The sequence below is a fragment of the Geotrypetes seraphini genome, chromosome 1 (genome assembly GCF_902459505.1).
Source record: "Geotrypetes seraphini chromosome 1, aGeoSer1.1, whole genome shotgun sequence".
NCBI lineage: Eukaryota > Metazoa > Chordata > Amphibia > Gymnophiona > Dermophiidae > Geotrypetes > Geotrypetes seraphini.
The window spans coordinates 154,629,816-154,647,526 of record NC_047084.1 but is presented as its reverse complement, the minus strand read 5'-3'; the positions used below and the strand labels follow the sequence as shown (position 1 = coordinate 154,647,526).

The 17,711-nt window shown below is 44.3% G+C and overlaps 1 protein-coding gene across 1 annotated transcript in view; it reads left to right on the top strand.

Annotated features, from left to right (window-relative positions):
- The first annotated feature begins 1,838 nt into the window (after positions 1-1,838).
- TTC29 (tetratricopeptide repeat domain 29) overlaps positions 1,839-17,711 on the top strand; it is a 479,583-nt gene continuing 463,710 nt past the window's right edge. The window contains exon 1 of the mRNA XM_033940245.1: positions 1,839-1,920. The gene's annotated coding sequence lies outside the window, so the exon portion shown is untranslated. The remainder of the gene's footprint in view (positions 1,921-17,711) is intronic.

The following is a 17,711-nucleotide window of genomic DNA, read 5'->3' as shown; positions in this document are numbered from 1 at the left end:
AGAGAAACACACACCCAAAACTCATTTCCCCTCCAGTTAGAGGCTGCAAAATGAAAAAACACCACGAACACCCTCTCACCAAGCAGTCCTATGGGGCAAAGACCTAAACCAACTGCTTTCGCCCACTACATACGGGGAATTCAGGAAACGCCTAAAAACATACCTGTTCCAGAAATACCTAAGCAATTGACCCGCGCTCCCTCTCCCCTCCCTATTCCACCTGAACTTACAGCACTGTTATAAATATAATCTGTTATCTTCATCTTATCGTAACTTTACGTTGCTATTTATCCCCAACAGGTCCTGTCGGACATTACCTACTAAAATGTACATACAGTATTACATTTTCGCTCAGCAAATTGTATTTCTATACTATTGCCTCCTGAGGTCTCTGATCTCTGTATTTCCTCTGAATATCTACTTATTGTATTTCGCTGAATGTCCAGCACTCTTGATTGTAAACCGCCTAGAAGTCGCAAGATTGTGGCGGTATAGAAGAATAAAGTTGTTATTATTATTATTAAAGTATACCTTTATTACACACTGAGGTATTTTCTCCATTTTTGGGATGTCACTGTTATAGTATAAGTTCTGTTGATATTATCGGCTGCTTTTCTATTGGGAATACTTATTTGACACAATATGTCATTAATCTCATTGCCATCTATCAGGCCATGTTCATGTCAACAAGAAAACCATTAACATACAGGACAAAGCCAAAACAGAGGACCAGAACTTAAGATGTGATCAGATGTGATGACGTTGTATAAAAGCCATCACTACATATTAAAGCATTTACAGTACTCTGCATCTAAAGGCCGTGTCCTTTCTAAATGCAAATCGTAATTCTCTGTCTCTTTCTACACTGCTTAATAACTAAAAAAAACTTTGCTCTCTTTCTTACAAATGCCAAGGATGTATAATTCATAAACAAGTAGTTCTACTTTTCTTATCAGAGCACAGAGGAAAGAAACGGAAAACATTCTCAGGGACAGTCAAAGATAACATTCCCAGAGAATATGATTCTAGAGCAAAAAATTATATTCTAACATTTTACAATGTATGCAAAATCCTGCTCAAACAAAATTTTTTAAAATATAAATATATAATCTGAGGGGACCCTCTATCCTCACCTAGTGCCTCTCAGAGTCCATAGCCTCCCCCACCTTTGATCACACCCCCAGAGGTGATCATACATGGTACCAAAGCGCTCTAGCTTAAGCATAGAAGGGAGCGAGTCAGAATAGGTGTGGTATGTACACTCTTGTACCATCAAGTGAATCTTGGGTTTGGAGAAAATGTCTCGACTCAACTGTCACAGAGAACATGCACCCTGAAGGAAACAACAAATACCCACTAGGGCAGCTATGATTCCCAAAACGCTAAAAAGTAAGAGTTGCAGCCAGGTAATACTAGGCATCCAGTCAAGAAAACCAATCGGTGACAATCTTCCCTGCAGTAGAATGCTGAATACCAGAGGATGAGTCTCTAAGGGACTTCAACTTTTGTTCAATCATTACACTATGATCATTCAGATTAAAACAACATAGTCCCTCAAATTTCTCGCAGCCATGATTGGCACATAATCAATGACCAATCGATTTTGAACCACTGCCTTTCTTATAGGTTTCCTGGGTGAGAGCCGTTATCAGTGAGGAGGTCAAATTCACTGATTTGCCCAAAGCACAGGTGAGGTGAGTTAATTCGATATGTACATGGAGTGCCAGTCTGGGAACTCCAACAAGGGAAATGGCCAGGCCTAGAACTTCAGCCTTGAAGAACAAATTAAAGTCAGAGACACAGTCGGGCGCGAATTGAGTGGAGATAGACCTAGGAGGCCGTGGTTAAGCTGCCAAGAGTTCAAGGTCCCTCAGAAACATTAGCAGGAATATATGAAAAAGAGAAGAAACCGCCCATTCGGTAAGTACAGTGGAGTATACGCATAAGGTGCAGGTGTGATTAAGATTAGTGGACTCCTTCCCTTGATTAACAAAGTAGAAACAATCCTTGGCGATAAGCGTCAGACTAAAAGGTTGAGAGTTAGCGTAAGGAGTAGGAGTTTGCACAGCCCCTAAGTCATAGAGAACAGTGGGAAAGAAAATTGAGTCACAGTCAGAAAGAGTAGACAGCATACTCTGAAGGGCACAGAAGGAAGAGGATACTCCTATAAAGCAGGTCACAAGAGTGGGGGCTGTCTGTCAAAGTTCCCCTTACATAGGGTTACCAGACATTTGGATTTCCCCAGACATGTCCTCCTTTTGAGGACATGTCCAGGGGTCCAGACGGCTTTTCAAAACCCAGTACTTTGTCCGGGTTTTGAAAAGCCGTGTCAGGCATGGAGTAAGGCTGCGCATGTGTGGACGCTCCGTGATGACGTCGCATGCACGTGATGACATCACATAGCATCCTCGCATGCGCGGACTTCCTCTCTGCCCGTCAAGGCAGGCAGCGGGGAGTAGGGCTTGGGGGCGGGATTAGGAGGTCCGGAATTTCAAAGCCACGTGGAGTTTTAAAGCCACTGATCAAAGCCACGCGGGCTAGCATGAGCCAGGTGTTTCCCACCCTCATGGCTGGGGACAAAAGATGCAACAGAGAAATCAAATTCATCAGTACCACTATTACTAGCATGTTTACGCTAATAATGAGTAAAAAGCAGACCAACACCAGTCCAATCCCTCGGATTTGTCATGTTCAAAATCCGGGAAAGACAGGAGGCTGAGTCTGTGGTGTTTTAGGTTGTGCAGTTCAATAACATCCATCCGGTGATGCAACCGCCGATACTTCTGGAGCCACAACAGCGGAAACCTCAGGTCTAGCAACCCACTCTGTAGGATTTTGTGGAGCAAAGGAAACTGGCAGCAGATCCATCTTCTTGCACTGGGAAAGATGAATCCAAGTGTAAAGCCCCTGTAGCTTGATTTGGAGAAAATGACAACTGGGACAATTTAATAAGATCCTAAGACAGTCATGAGTATGGAAATAAAAGGACCTCTTTTTTTTTTCCTTTATCTACTGTTAAGCCAAATCCTTTTTTTTAATGCTATATTTGAGTTGCTCCTCACTCTTAATATTCTCTTCCTCTGTCATTGTGGTCTAAAAGATTTAAATTGTTTTCTTAATTGTTTAAAATATTTTTCTTCTGATTTTCTTATACAAGAGATGTCTTGTGAATTTATGTTAAAATTTCAATTAAAAAAAAAAAAAATAATAAATTGAAAATACCAGCAGAAGCACAATAACTGTGGAGGTATGAAGAGCATGGAAGTGGCATCCGCTATAATAAAACCCTTAGCGCACATGCGCAGTTCAAACTCTGTGCGTCCGTGATGTGCCACGCATGCACAGTGCCTGCCTCAGCTGGATCTCTGACGCCGGCTGACTTTCTGCCTTCTGATTACGCTGCCGCTGCCGGGGCACCTCTTCTTCTCACCCCCCTCCCCGACCAGCAGCAGCAGCAGCCACGGTTTCATCAAGCAGCCACGGAGCGTTTGCTAGGCCGGCCCACTTCGATAATGCGAGGCAGGCCAGCCTAGCAAAAGCCCCGAGGCTGCCCGGCCTAGCTGAGGCTGGACAGGGAGCAGGGAAGGGAGAAGGGGTACTACTAGACAGGGGAAGCAGGGAAGGGGTGCTGCTGGACAGGGGGGAGAGACAGAAAGAAAGACAGACAGCGGGCAGGGAGAGAGACAGAAGGAAAGACAGACAGGGGGGCTAGGGAGAGAGACAGATAGAAAGAAAGGGGACAGGGAGAGAGAAAGAAAGGCAGACATTCAGAAAGATAGAAAGAAATGCCTAAGTCTACACATCTATTCTAGCACCCGTTAATGTACTGGGCTAAAAAACTAGTATAAAAATAAAACCATTATGGTAATTTTGAAATCTGACTGGCTAGATGTGCCACCAGGAGAGAGCTGAGAAGCACTGGTCTGCAGACTACATTGTCCCGCTGTGGTGTAATATGGTTTATTTATTTATTTTTGGCATTAATATACCGCCTATCAAAGTCAGGTACGCAAGCATTTTCCCTATCTGTCCCAGTGAGCTCATAATCTATCTAACGTCCCTGGGGTAATGGAGGATTGAGTGACTTGCCCACGGTCACAAGAAGCCTTGTATACTATCCTGAATGCCTTTGTTATCTACTGCTTACTTCTATAGAGTATTATAGGTGCTGCAATTGTGAATCCTTGCCTCCAGTTAATGGATTTCTCTTCTAAACTTGTAAACTATATAATACTTTAGAATTCCCCAGAAAGGACAAACATATAGCTGTGAGTTATGTTTCTCATTAAGGGCCACAGACGGGGCTGGTTTAGAGAGATCAACCATGAATATTCATCAAAACAAGGTTAACTTGCCTGGCCCAATTGTGCTGGAAACAAGAGCTATTTCTGGCTATAAAGGAAAGAAGCTGGTTGGGAGGAAAGATACTTCAGAAAGAGAGAGAATTTTATAGACTTAGAATGTTTCTGGGTAATAGAAAAAAAATGCTTTAGGACTGAATGCCAGGTGCAAGGGTTTTTGTGTGAGAAGTACAGCCTCGGTAATTTCATTGATTAGATCTATCTCGGGAGCTGGTTGTTCTCTCGAGACAGATAGCAGATGCCAGCCAGGGCTTGAGCAGATTTGTGATAATCCCTAGGAAACCGCCTAGGGATGGGAAGGTAATAGGATATTTATGGTAATGTGAATGTTCTGCCTGCCATGTAGCATTTCATTGACTGTCAACAGTTTTGTTTTGGCTTGATTTTGAGATTGACTTGGGGACACCTCTACATGAAGAAAATCTTTGAAGTCTATCTATAAATTAGGAAGTGTCCCCTGTGATAAGGAACCATGCAGTAAGCATAGTCTCTTATCTGAGGGGATTACATAGTCCTCAAAACTCACCTCTTTTCCAAAGTCTTTGGCTCTTCTTTCCCATAATTTTCTTTCCCTCCTCTCTTCTGTTCTTTTTTCACTTTCAATAAATATCTTTTCCATCTTCTTAGCTGTCCTGTACACTGCCTATTTTGGTTTGTGGTTGTAAACCGCATAAGCCACAGTTGCCAATCCAGGTCAGAAGCACCTGGCAGAAACCCAAATGGTAGCAACATTCCATGCTACTAATCCAAGGGTAAGCAGTGGCTTCCCCCCGTATCTGTCTCGATAACAGATTATGGACTCTTCCTCCAGGAACTTGTCTAAACGTTTTGTAAACCCAGTTACATTAAGTGCTATTGCCACATCCTCTAACAAGTTCCAGAGCTTAACTACTCTTTGAGTAAATAAAAACATTTCTTCCTAAAGTATTTCATGGTAACTTCATTGAGTGTCCCCTTGTCTTTGTAATTTTTGATAGAGTAAAAAATTGATTCACAGGTACCTGCACACGTGAGGATTCTGTAGGCCTGAATCATATCTCCCCTCTGCCGTTTGTCTTCCAAGATGAAGAGCCCTAACCTCTTCAGCTTCTCCTCATATGAGAGGAATTCCATCCCCTTTATCATCTTTGTCAATCTTATTTTGCTGGACTTCGAGGAGAAGGAGATAGAAGGGAAAGGTGCTGCTGAACCTGGAGAAGGGAAGGGACAGGTGCTGCTGGACCTAGGGGGAGGGGGAAGGGAAGAGAGAGGTACTGTAGAATTTGGGGGTAAGGGGAGGGAGAGGTGCTGCAGGACCTAGGGAGGGGGAAGATAAAGAAAGGGAAAGGTGCTGCTGGATTGTGGTGGGCGATAAGAGGGAGAAGTGCTGCTGGACTGGGACTGGAAGAGGGAGAAAAAAGTGCTGCTGGACTGGAACTGGAAGAAGGAGAAAGAGAGGTGCTGCTGGACCTGGGTGGAGGTGAGAGTGAAAGGGGCTGCTGGACTGTGGGCAGAGGAGAGAGAAGGATTGGTTCTGCTGGACTTAGAGTAGAAGAAGGAAAGGTTCTTCAGGGCTGGGGGAGGGCAGTGGAGAAAGAGAGAGAGAGGCTGGATATGTGTTGAGGTGCAAAAAGATCCTGTTGATCTTGTAACTTCTGATCTCATGAGACAGCAAAATCAACAAGCTCTGACAGAGCGAGAAAGAGAGAGGGGCAGGGTGGCTGGATTGGGGTAAGGGCGGTACACTGGACTCAGGGAGATAGAGATGCAGACCGCAGAGTAAGGCAAGGAATTGAGAGGGAGACATGCAAGCCACAGGGTGGGAGGTGTGGGCAGAGAAGAACAGAGAAGTGATGCATAGAGAAGAGATGCTAAGCATGGAGGGAGGATAGGGACAGAGATATAGAGGGGGAATGCAGGATGGAGAGGAAATGGGCACACAGAAGGGAAATTCTGATAACAGGAGTACAAAGAGACAAAGGCACAGAGGGTAGATGGAAGGTGGACACAGGGCAGGATTAATTCTTCGAGGGCCCCTAGGTCAGGGCCGCCATCAGAAATTTCTGGGCCCCTTACTGAGCAATCCTATTGGGCCCCCCCACGCACCCCTTCCCCCCCCTTTTGTCCAGGGGGTGCTATCAGGAAATCGGCAAGGGACAAAAAAAAGTATGACAGCAGTGTTTATTGTTGTGCACAGCAGAAACATAATACAGGAATTTGTGCTATGGTGGCCTAGGACCAATGTTTCCTCTAAGGATTGATGAGGTGTGTGCAAAAAAAAAAATATGCATGAGCGACAAGTTACATACTCCACAAATTTATGAGCAGGCACGGAGGACGCATTTTTAAACAAATGTAGTTTATCCTTGTACTCCTTATGTATTTTTAATCATCTATGGATATGTTTGTATGTTTATTGTTCAAATGGTTTTATTTATTTCCCCAAATTTATTTTTGTTATACGCGTTTAAATCAAAATCTCAATAAACTTGAAACGAGTGCCCGTGAGATTGTGGGAGGGTTAAATACTCAAAACTTAGAAGAATAACAATTTACTTAAAGTTTTTGCTACGCCAGCTTTCTGGTATCTTTACATACAGTGGCATACCTAGCATATGTAACACCCGGGGCCCATCATTTTTTGGCACCCCCCCCATCTGTAAGAAAAACATGATTTTTAGTAACAAACCACACGTCACACATGAGTACCTAGGAAAAGGCAGCATCTTACATATTGAGTGAGCAGTACATCAATACACCCATTGTAAAACTAAACAAGCCAGACCAGCACAGATCAATCCTACATCGTCAATCCTAACAGAAAACCATGTCTTTCAAACACAAAGAACACAGAAAACACCTTCGCCTAGTATGGAATATGTCATCACAAACGAACCCCTCCCCCTTTTACAAAACTGTAGTGTGGATTTTAGCCACGGTGGTAACAGCCCTGACGCTCATAGAATTCTGAGCATCAGAGCTGCTACCACCACGGCTGGCGCTAAAAAACACTCCACAGTTTTGTAAAAGAGGGGATAAAATAGAAATACACAGTTTCAACGCTCTAGCTCAGAGATGCCCAAACTTTTTGGGCTTGCGAGCTACTTTAAAATGACCAAGTCAAAATGATCTACCAAAAATAAAATAAAAAAACACAAAGCACACTATACGCTGAGAAAATGTTAATTATCATTCCTATTCTGGGTTTTTTCAAAGAGGTCAAGGCAGATGACTCTATGCATTGTCACCTCAGTAACAACCATACAAAAATAGACAAATATACCCCCCATCCTTTTTATTAAACCACAATAGCAGTTTTTAGCGCAGGGAACTGCGCTAAATGCCCAGCGCTGCTCTCGACGCTCATAGGCTCCCTACACTAAAAAACACTATTGTGATTTAGTAAAAGGGGGCCATAGTGCAAAATATAGACAGCATATATAAATTCAGACACATTTTGATCACTAAATTGAAAATAAAATCATTTTCCTACCTTTGTTTGGTAATTTCATCTGGTTGCACTTTATTCTTCTGACTGTGCAACCAATATTTCTACCCTTCTTTCAGCCTCCTGTATGCTTCCTCTCCTCCAGACCTCATTCCCTCCCCCAACTTTTTCTTTCTTTCTCTATGTCTGTCTTTCTCTGATTCTGTGCCCCATTTTTTTTGCTTTGTTTCTGGTTCCCTGTCCCCCCCCTTCTTTCTTTCTTCCTTCCTTCCTTCCTCCGTGCCCCATTTTTTGCTTTTTTTTCTGGCTCCCTGTCCCCCCCCACACACACCTTCTTTCTTTCTTTCTTCCTTCCTTCCTACCTCCCCCATGCCACCACCGCCGCTGTCGGGAACAGGCCGAGATCTCCCTGCTTCTCTTCTGCACGGGGCCGATCAACTCTCGCCGCCCGACATCAATTCTAACATCGGAAAGGACGTTCCGGGCAGCCAGGCAGCGATTGGCTAGCCAGAACGTCCTCTTGATGTCAGAATTGACGTCGGGCCGCCGCGAGAGTTGGTCGGCCCAGCAGGGAAGAGAAGCAGGGAGATCAAAGACACGGTGCTGGCCTGATCCCCGATGGCAGCAGTGAGAAGGGAAGCAGGTTGGGCACTACTGCTCTAGACGAGCCACACTCTAAGGAGAACAGTTGACCGCCCCCCCCCCCCCCCCTTGGTACACCACTGGAGCAGCAGCGTGTCTGGCCGGCTCGTTCGTTCAAAGCCGCGGGTGGCGGCTCCTTGCGAGATCCGCGCCTGCGTCTGAAGCCTCTCTGATGGTGTGACATCAGAAAGGCTTCCGATGTAGGAGTGGATAGCGCAAGGAGCCGCCAACCCGCGGCTTTGAGCGAACGAGCCGGCTGCTGCTCCAAAAGGAAGAGAATGATCGCCTCCAGACTGCGGGCCACAAATAAAACCTGGATTGCCACACACGGGCCGCGTGTTTGAGACCGCTGCCTTAGAGGGAACACTGCCTAGGACCCTGGGGGAGCCCAGGCCCCCTGTCACCTCCGGGCCCCTGAATGCAGGACTGGTAGTACTGCCCTGATGGCGGCCCTGCCCTAGGTACACAAGTACACTGGGCCCCCTAGCCATGCCCTGCCCCGCCTTCACCCCACCCTGCCCCATTTATTTACCTGTTTTCTTATTTACTTCTTTATTTCCACTTATTTTTCTTTTATTATAAAATTCAAAACAAACAAGAAAGATTGCCATACCAGTGCCAGTGTACAGTTTTAGTTATATGCAAGCCTCTAGCATCTCTGAACAAAAAAGATGGAATCGGTCCAGAGGAAGGCTACTAAAATGGTGTGTGGTCTTCATCAAAAGGCGTATGGGGACAGACATAAAGATTTAAATATGTATGGACATTAGCTTTCCCTTAGGTAACTGAAACTCCATTGGAAATGTGTTAACCTTATTCCTCATAGCTTAACATTACAATACAGCGCACATACTAACACAACTACACTTCATGTATCAGTTTCTGGCTCCCACTGCATTTCCCTACTTCTTTCAGAGCTTTCTGAAGCACATTCCTCACAACTCATACATACGTCAAACTATGGCTCAGCTGTACTTTCCTCAGATACAGATAGCATATCTGTCTCCTGACTTCCTGGTACTTGGTTTATACCCTGGAGAGACTTATCTACCAGTCTGGGTCTAGAAAGTTTCTTTGCCTGATTTCCTTGGTCAGCCCTTCTCCTCACAGTGGCTGGAAATGCTGAGGGTGTTTGGTGACTGCTCTGCTGCTTCTGTGCTGTGTTGGGAATGAAACTCTGCCTAGGAATGGAATATCTTCACCTATCAGTAGTATTTGCTAGTTTTTGTTCCAGATTAAATTAAAACATTTTCTACCACACAGGGCCCAGGAGAGGCCTTCAGATTCCACCCCTGTTTAACTACACCCTCAGGTGCAGATGAGGCTCTCATTGGCTGTTCCTTAGGCAGTCTGCATGTTCTCATTAAAGCTTTTCCTGCTATGTTTTCAAATGCAGTTTTCTCTACCCTACCCCATCTCTTGGTTCTACCTGAACCAGGAGATGTGGAAAATGGAAATGGATTCTGGTGTACAGGATTCTCAAACAAGGGCAAAGTATTGTTTGATTTTGGTGGTTAAGGTCAATAAAAAGACCTCTGTGCTATGATTTGAATGGAATCCAAATTGAGTGGGATGGAGGCAAGAATGTTCTACAATGTAGGCAGAGAGCTGTTTGCTGACATGTGTTTTGAGAAGTTTGGTTAGTATTGGGATTAAAGCTAAGGGTCTGTAATTTGGGGGGTTTGAAAGGTTTATATTCAAGTCCCTGCCCTGCCAGGTTCTGCATCCAGCCTCTCCCTCCCCTGCCAGGCTCTACATCCTGTTCCCACTCCCTCCCTCCTTGGATGCATTGCAGGCCTTTCTCTGGGCCTACCATATGCTCTGGTGATTTAGCGGTGATCTGGGACAGGACATCCCATCTCCTTCCTGCTTCTCAGACCTCTAGAAAGCCTACTTTGAAAGTCCTGGTGGTCCATCAGAGTGTAGGAAGATTGCTTCTACCCCGGTTTACCTCTGGACCACCAGGACTTTCAAGTTAGGCATTTTAGAGGTCTGGGAGGCAGTAGGGAGGTGGGTTGTTTTAGAGTCAGCCGAGAGAGGAGGCGGAATGGATCCCTCCTGTCCTTGCTCACTGCTGGACCACCAGGGTTTACGGCATGTCCAGGGGAGGCCTGCAACAGGTCCAGGAGAGGGGTGGGTAGGCACCAACTTGAATATAAACCAAGACCTCCATTTCTGGGCCATTTTTGGGGCCCAAAATATCGGCATATATTCGGGTATATATTGATAGTTTTCTTTCACCCTCAATTGCTATTGGTTTTTTTTAGTTGCACCAAATAAATACAAATATTTAAATGTTTAACATGTTTGGCTGCAGCTCCTGTGATTCTGCTGATTCTATTGGCTCTATTGATACTACTGCCTTTCCTGCACCTATCGATTTTGATGTTTCTACTGCTATTAATGCTAATGCTGCTGTTATTGCTGTAGCCCTTCTGCTGTGGTGTTACTATTGATATGATTACACTTACACAAGTTATATAATATGCTCTGAATATTATTAATCTGCTTTTGATATATTATGGTAAAATCTGTTCCCACGTCTGGCCAGTTCTACTGGTTTTTGTTCTTTGTTTTTGTTCACACTTCTTTTTCTATTGTTCTGTATTGGGACATGGATGGCAACTCATATGTATGATATTACTGTTGTTTTCTGACACATGTCATTCATGCCCATCTGCTATGTACTTTTAAATGCTAATAAAGATAATTGAACTTAAATGTTTAACCTTAGTGTTGATGTGAATTGAAGAGGAAACCTATTGAAACATCTGACTGTCATTATAACATCTCACACATTTAATTGCAATGTAATTCCATCACAGCCCCACTAGGGGGTTTTACAATAGGTCTCACCTGTGAATTCCTGGATGTCCTAAGACTTCTGTTCATCCACTTTGGCTTATTCACCATTTCCAAACCAGTTTTGCAGCCATAGCAGATTTATATTTATTTTATTTATTCAATTTTCTATACTGTTAACCCAGAGGAGCTCAGAATGGTTTACATGAATTTATTCAGGTACTCAAAAGCATGTTTCCCTGTCTGTCCCAGTGGGCTCACAATCTGTTTACTGTACCTGGGGCAATGGGGGGATTAAGTGACTTGCCCAGGAGCAGCATGGGCTTGAACCCACAACCCCAGGGTGCTGAGGCTGTAGCTTTAACCACTGCGCCACACTCTTCCCCTTAGTCCAGACTATGATGCTGCCTACAGATTCTGTACTGTTCCTTAAACACTACTATTGCACTAGCTTGCCTGATCACGTTCCTGACTTTCATTCCTGTATTTTTCCAGCCTCATAATATCTGGTGATTGAAAACTAATGCTAAACTTAACAAGGAATCCTTTGGGATTGTGCTTAAGTCCTGGAAACATCTGAGTTCCAGAGGGCTCAACCTATAGGGAAAGGCAGCTGTTATAAATGAATAAGCATAAATATAGGCCAAGGGTCCTTAGTTTCCCCCTCTAAATTATCATCTGACTATGACCATCCGTTGAAGAACACAATCACAGCTTCCATTGAAATAAATGAAATTCCTAATCTGGGAGGGAGGCAGACCACAGAACACCTTTTTGGGTCTGCACATTGCTTGAGGACAACCACTATTCAGTACAGAAGCTTACTGAGGCCAACCTAACACTAATTGAAATGTGCTTGTTAGTAGAAATATTTGATTTTGGTGGATGGGCACCAGAAAAAAAGAATGAGCAGTCAAGCTAGAGGGATATTGGGCTAAGAGGGTGCTGGCCATCTCCTGCTGAATATTGGCGGTTAGCCAGGAGTCATTCTTAGGGTTACCATATTTTAGTCCGCAAAACCCCAGACATAGGGCCCCACCCTGCACTGCCTCTGACCCCACCCCATTCTGCCCCAGTTCCATCTCCACAACGCCTCCTCTCTTCTTCCCCGATGAGATCCTGCCGTGTCTGGAGGGCCTGGAGAATACATTGATGTGTATGACATCATCCGTGCATGCTCAGAGGCCCTTCAGATGCAGCCAGAGCTTGTCGGGCCTTTCCAAAACCCAGACAAACTTCCTTGTTTTGGAAAGTCCATCCAAGCACCTGGACAGTCCTCTAAAAGGAGGACATGTCCGGATTTTCCCAGACGTCTGGTAGCCCTAGCCATTCTCGGCCAGTCAAATAGCACTGAATATCGGGTGGTTAGTATGAAAAGTATCTTATCTCTCCTGGGCCTTGTGTGTTAGAAAATGTTTTAATTTCATCTGGAACAAAAACTAGCAAATACTACTGATAGGTGAAGATATTCTTATCTATAGCACACACAAGAAGTTTTGGTGGTGTTTGCTTCTGGCTGTAGACTAAGCAATTCTGAAACTGAGAACAACCGTCTTCTTTGAAAAGCACCATATCCTTTTAAATTTCTGAAGCACAATGGTATCCCACCACGTTTTTGCAAATAGCTGCACCATGCAAGACAATGTGATATTATTGGGTAGCTGGAAATGCAGGGTGACGCAGCTTGTCATAAATGTGTTGTGGCTTATTCACATCAACGGCCTTTCCCGTGCAAGAATGCACATCCATATTTACAGTTGATCTGAATGACTGCATTCCCCGACGGGTTCGATTTGCAGTTAATTCAATAGCAGGGCAATTTTTAATTCCCGTCTTCACTCCAGTGAGTTGCAGTAAGCTAATCAGTCTCTCATAATATAAAATAGGCTTTCTTTCCAGCCTTTGGTAAGTATATTTTTATATTACTCTTTTATTAATTGAGCCCCCCCCCTCCCTCGAGGCTCTGAACTAGTTGCTGTGTTTCATAGTGATGCTTTGTAGCTCTCCTCTGGCATTCAGCCTTCTGCACACAGCATATAGAAATTCAATATTTTTGTCGAATTTGCATGCATTTGGCTTTGGCTGTGGGGAGTCCTCATATGCTAGTCTTTGTCATCAGAAAACAGTCTCGGTAATATATTCAGGTACCAGGGATGGGCTGATGTTTGCAATGGCACTGGAAATATCAACAACAAATCCTATATAACCAAACCGGTATCGACCCTTCCCAGATCCCGATGCATACTATATCAACCTAGTAAGCTCCCTGGGAATGCCCAGGCTCATTCATGTTGTAAACCACCTAGAACTGCAAGGTATTGGCGGGCTAGAAGACACCATATTCGCGGTTTCGCTTATTCGCAATTTTTCGCATGCTGACTCCTCCCCCCAAAATTACATCATGAGAAAAGTACCTGTACTGTACTGATAAAGTGTGGTGCTTACCAGCTTTCACCCTCAAAATCGCTGCTTCCAGGCTTTCACCCTCAAAATCGCTGCTTCCAGGCTTTCACCCTCAAAATCGCTGCTTCCCAGCTTCCCAGCATGCACAGAGAAAAACACTGCTTTCCTGCTATCAGCCTGAAAATCGCTGCTTGCCAGTATCTTAGGGATGTTGAGAGGGAGGGAGTTGAGGACTGAGTGAAATGGGTAAAAATCGCGAATGACCATTTTGTTGTTCGCGATTTCAATAGTAATAATGGTGGCTGTTCCCAAAAAACTTGAATAACATATAAAAAGTTATTCGCGGATTTTTCGTATTTGCGGTTATGTCCTGCCCCTAACCACCATAAATATGGAGGGAGGAGTGTAATCGTTGCATGTCCAATCAAAAATGAGCACCAAAAAAAAAACACATTTTGGGCACAATTTCTATATATCGCGCCTAAAAAAAAAAACCCCAGTACCAACTACTGCGGCCCTAAAAAGTTATGCCCCACTAATAGAACCATGTTCAGCGCAACTTAGTGCCATTTATGCGTACTACCTTTTAGGTGCACCAATTTAGGCCAGCTAAAACCAGGCCTAAATGCCTGAGCCTAAGTTGTGCTTACACTGAAATATATTCCGTGAACTTGCACAGGTTTGATTGATTTCCTCTTTGAAAAAAGAGGGTGCCTGGCTCCGCCCTGTTCCGCCCCCAGTCCCACCACGTTTCATCTCTGGCTCTGCCCTATTCCTCCCCAGCCCTGCCTCCACATGAACCTCCCCAAGCTCGAAGGCCGCATTTTAAAGTCTTTACACATGCGCGAATGTCGACGCAATGATGTCACACACATGTTCACACGGTTATGATGTCATCACAGTGATGGCTGCACATATGCACAAGCTTCCAAATGTGGCCTCCGAGCTCAGGATTTCCAAAACCTGGACAAACTGCTGGGTTTTGGAAATCCCTCCGGATGCCCAGTCCGTCCTCTAAAAAGAGAACATGTCTGGGTTTTCCCGGACATAGGTTAACCCTAGGTGAGGGAAAGAGGTGGCAAGCTGTGGGTAGACCCAATGAAAAGAGGGTACTTGACTGGACAGTAAGAATTTAATCTAGATAGTGGTAGAAAATAAATTGACAAGGAAGACTAGGGAAGAAAAGGAAGGGGAAAGAAGAGGAAAGATGCAAGAGCTTTGGGGGGTTGGAGAGGGGAAGGAGACAGATACCAATTCTGAGGGGAGGAAAGGAGGGAGAGAAAGATGCTAAAAACCATTGGGGGGAGGGATGGAAGGGAAGAAGATAGAGATGCTTTCCCTTAACCTAAGGGCCACTGCGGGAGTGGACTGCTGGGCACGATGGACTACTGGTCTGACCCAGCAGCGGCAATTAATAACATAGTAACATAACATAGTAGATGACGGCAGATAAAGACCTGAATGGTCTATCCAGTCTGCCCAACCTGATTCAATTTAAATTTTTTAAATTTTTTTTCTTCTTAGCTATTTCTGGGCAAAAATCCAAAGCTCTACCTATTTCTGGGCAAGAATCCAAAGAGAGTGAGAGTGAGTGAGAGAGAGAGAGTGAGTGAGAGAGAGTGAGTGTGAGAGTGAGTGCGTGAGAGAGTTATTGAAAGACTTCTCAATGCTCTGCTGGCCAGCTGAAGATCTCTTTCTCTAGTTTGGCAGCCAGAACTCTTCAAGCTCTGTAGCTAGTGGCAGCTCAGAGACACTGCCACTAGCTGCAAAGGTTGGAGATTACTGGCTGCCAGACTGGAGGAGGTGGTCTTCAACTGTCAGGGTTTTGGGATTCCCACTAGCCACAGCAAGGGAGATGGCTAATTTTTGGTGGACCTGAGCTAGGGATCACTGTGTGTTCAGTATAGAAGGAATAGTGTTACCAGATTTTCCAAATGGAAAATCTGGACCCCCCCTAGACACGCCCCCTGCATCCTGCCCGATGAGGATTTCTTGGAAGCTTTTCGAAACCTGGACAAAGTGCAAGGATATTAAAAAGCCGTCCAGACTCCCGGACATGTCCTCAAAAGGAGGATATATTTGGGGAAATCCAGATGTCTGGTAATCCTAAGAAAGAAATGTACATCTGTTTTTATTTCTCCAGTGGTGTCATACTTGCTGAGTTTAATTTCTTGGGGTTCCCAGTTCAATTTTAATTTGTTCCGTATTTGGTAAATGTCTGTGTTGTGTGTAAATAAGTAATTTAAAGTTGTTTTATGTGTGCTAGTAATGGGAGGGGGGATATCGGGGGGGGGGGGGAGGTGCAGAGAGAGGAGATCTCCTTAATTTCTGCCCTGGGCCCCAGCATGCCTAAACCTGGCCATGACCTCATAGATGGTATTGCCTGATGGATGGTATATCAAGAGATGAATAAATTCCACGGTATAGCATAATGCCCTGTCAGATAATAATGAGCTACTGATGCGCAAATACAGATCTGAAAACAAATACATGACAAGGAAAATAAAATCACAAGAAGCCAGACACTTATACATATGCCACGTGACTAAACTACATTTTATTAAATATAAAGATCTAAGTGAACCCGAGTGGAGAATTCATATACAATTGTACCCTCTCAAGGTTTAATTAAATATATGCCTTTTGGCTAATCAATGGAATTTAGTTAAAAAAAAAACAACCACCCTCGTATCACTTAAATGAATTGTTGACATGCTATCTGTTGGCATTTTGTTTCTCAGTGCTCGTGAGTTGCATGGTCTCGGATATTAAATGAGGAGCGGATTGTAGGACAAGAGAGAATTCAAGGTACATTACAAAATGTTCAGTATGCAGCATCATACATGATGCCCATTTTAAAGCAGTCAATTAAATATTTTGCTCAAGGCAAAAACACATCCTTGAAGGTTTCACTTTGTTTTAGCATTTATTTAAAATTTAGACTGGAGAGGAATTGTATGCTCGCAAGCAGAAACAGAACTGGTTAGAACATAAAGAGTTACCATACTGGGACAGACCGAAGGTCCATCAAGCCCAGTATCTACTACTGCTACTATTTATCATTTCTATAGGGCTGCTAGATGAACGCAGTAATGTACATTAAAACATTCAAGAGACTTTCCCTGCTCAGTAGGGCTTACAATCTAAGCAAACCGGCAAACAGGACAAGTAATATACCACCCCCACACCCTTTTTTTACTAAACTGCGATAGCGGTTATTGGTGCAAGGACCTGCACTGCTCCCGACGCCCATTTAACTAACTCTCTTAGCTCTAACTCTCGCCATCTCTTTGCCACACTAAACTCTCTACTCAAAGTGCCCTCACCTCCAATCCCCTCTTCACTTTCTCCCCAGACTATGGATGAGTTCTTATACAACAAGGTTCAGAAGATTCACCTTGACTTCTCAACCAGGTCACCTCCTCCCTCTTCAATCTGCCCCTTCTGCCACCCTTCAAACTCTGCCACCTTTTTTGAAATCATTGAAGATGAAACTGCACATCCTCTCTTCCTCCAAACCCACTATCTGCTCCTCTGATCTGATTCCTATCCACCTCTCTTCCACTGTCATCCCTCCTGTCACATCCTCAACCTAACACTCTTCACTGCAACTGTTCCCCATGTCTTCATACCTTATCCACCACGGACCCCTGAGGAAGGTGTTGTCCGAAGCACGGACCGTGTTGGGTCCCCTGGTTGGTAATAAGGTGGTATATTCACCATACTGCATTAATATTGTAATAAACAGTGCCTACATCTTGCACATGGTCTGCAGTTTTTGTTTTTGCTTGCTGTTTGTTTACTGCAGATTCCGTTGGATTTTCTTTTTGTGTGCCCCATGTCTTCAAACATGCTGTAGTTACACCTCTCCTGAAAACACCCTTGATAAATTTCACATCCCCCTCCAACTGTCGCCCCCATCTCCCGCTTCCCCTTCTTATCCAAGCTACTTGAGCATGTTGTTCACTACTGTTGCCTGGACTTCTTTCATCTCAACTTCATCTCAAGCTTCATCTCACTTCAATCAGGCTTTCATCAAAGCATTCCATGGAAAGTTTCCTTGCTAAAGTCTCCAA